The sequence below is a fragment of the Theropithecus gelada genome, chromosome 5 (genome assembly GCF_003255815.1).
Source record: "Theropithecus gelada isolate Dixy chromosome 5, Tgel_1.0, whole genome shotgun sequence".
In the NCBI taxonomy this organism is placed as follows: Eukaryota; Metazoa; Chordata; class Mammalia; order Primates; family Cercopithecidae; genus Theropithecus; species Theropithecus gelada.
The window spans coordinates 138,112,997-138,115,223 of record NC_037672.1 but is presented as its reverse complement, the minus strand read 5'-3'; the positions used below and the strand labels follow the sequence as shown (position 1 = coordinate 138,115,223).

The 2,227-nt window shown below is 39.2% G+C and overlaps 1 pseudogene across 1 annotated transcript; it reads left to right on the top strand.

The window, feature by feature from the left end:
• Positions 1-586, top strand: LOC112625016 (annotated as a pseudogene). Its single transcript, XR_003119507.1, has one exon. The product of XR_003119507.1 is annotated as an ATP synthase subunit d, mitochondrial pseudogene (transcript).
• Positions 587-2,227: the final 1,641 nt, after the last annotated feature.

Genomic DNA, 2,227 nt, shown 5'->3' with positions numbered 1-2,227 from the left:
GGACCGTGGGCAGCCAGGGTCGGTGAAGGATCCCAAGATGGCTGGGCGAAAACTTGCTCTAAAAACCATTGACTGGGTAGCTTTTGTGGAGATCATACCCCAGAACCAAAAGGCCATTGCTAGTTCCCTGAAGTCCTGGAATGAGACCCTCACCTCCAGGTTGGCTGCTTTACCTGAGAATCCACCAGCTATCGACTGGGCTTACTACAAGGCCAATGTGGCCAAGGCCAGCTTGGTGGATGACTTTGAGAAGAAGTTTAATGCCCTAAAGATACCTATGCCAGAAGATAAATATACTGCCCAGGTGGATGCCGAAGAAAAAGAAGATGTAAAATCTTGTGCTGAGTGGGTGTCTCTCTCAAAGGCCAGGATTGTAGAATATGAGAAACAGATAGAGAAGATAAAGAACTTAATTCCATTTGATCAGATGACCATTGAGGACTTGAATGAAGCTTTCCCAGAAACCAAATTAGACAAGAAAAAGTATCCCTATTGGCCTCACCAACCAATCGAGAATTTATAAAATTGAGTCCAGGAGGAAGCTCTGGCCCTTGTATTACACATTCTGGACATTAAAAATAATAATTACACACACACACACACAAAAAAAAAACCAAGACAAGTCACAGAAACTGTCAGAGACCAGAGGACCCCAATAAGACAAGGTAATTAAACGTAATGTGATATCCTCAGTGAAATCCTGGAACAGAAAAAGGACATTGGGGAAAAGTTACAATGATGGTGAAATCTGAGTAAACTCTGGAGTTTAGTTAATGGTAATGTACCAATGTTGATTCCTTAGTTAGGACAAATGTACCACGGTAATGTCAGGTGTTAGCAATAGGAAAAACTGAGTGATGGAAATGTAGGAACTCTCTGTACTGTCTTTGTAAGTTTTCTGTAAATTTAGAACCATTCTAACAGGAGTTTTTTTAAGGGAGATATTATTATCAAATATAAGAACCTATTGGATTATTAGAAGCAAAGAATTCATTTCTGATGACACTGTGGAGTGTCCTCCCTTGGAAATTCTAGGAACAAAAGAGAAAGCTCAGTATCCTGAAGAATTTAAATGTTAGTCTTCTTGAAACATAGCACTGAACCAAATTATTTCTTGACATCAATTCTATTTTAAGACTATATATTTGTGATTTTTGTTAATTGTTACAATGATTCTTCAACACTGAGTAATTGGAAAATATGCCAAATGAAAAGCTAATCTTTTGTAACTACATGTCAGAGTTATCACAAAAAATAATGAGTAGGTGTCTCAGCTACAGCACGTAATTAGATTAAACACTGGCTGCCTGAAGAACCAAATGTTACAGAACACTTGCTGTTTGCGTTGGTATTTATGTAGTTGAGCTGCTTCTCCCAGTAGAGGGCCCTGTTGACCATCAAATGGAAAAGATGCCCTGGCATTAGGGAATAGAGTTGCTTGGATTCTACTTTGATTAGCGTTTGTAGGGGTAACTTTGAGAAAGAAAAATCTTTCACAAATCTTCTCCAGTAATACTTGTACAGTTAGAAAGGAAGATTAGACAACACCAACTAATGTGGTTGGGGTAGAGGATGTTTCAGGGAAGAAACAAGGCATATTGGACCACACCAGAAAACAGAGACCTTCAGAATGTTCTTAGGCCTAGATATTGCTGAAACCATATATGCTCAAATGAAAGGCAGGTTAGAAGTGATAAAACTAGAAATGCCATATCCCACTTTCAGGATATGTGTTCCTGAAAAGTTATATTGGAGAAATGTCCTTCTTATATACATTTTGTAATTGAGATAAGGTCTTGCTTTGTTGTTCAGGCTGGTCTTGAACTCCTGGCCTCAAGCAATCCTACCTTGGCCTGCCAAAGCACTGGGATTACGGGTGTGGTCCATCATACCTGGCCAAAGAAATATTCTTGATATATCACCTATATGCTCATCGACTGACCACAAATGCCCTGTTCCACATAGCATTTTACAAGATAGCTTATGCATTTAATTCTTTATCTAAATGCAGGAGCAAGAGCAGCCTCTACACACACACACACACACACACACACACACACACACACACACACACATTCTGACCCAATTAAAAATTTTTAATGATCTCTCATTTCTGTAAGTTCAAGTACAGTAAAGAATTCTTAATTGGTTTCGAAGTCCTGCTCTACCCGGCCTCTGACATCTCCAGAATTATCATAAACCACTTTCTCTCTCACTCTGTGTGTTC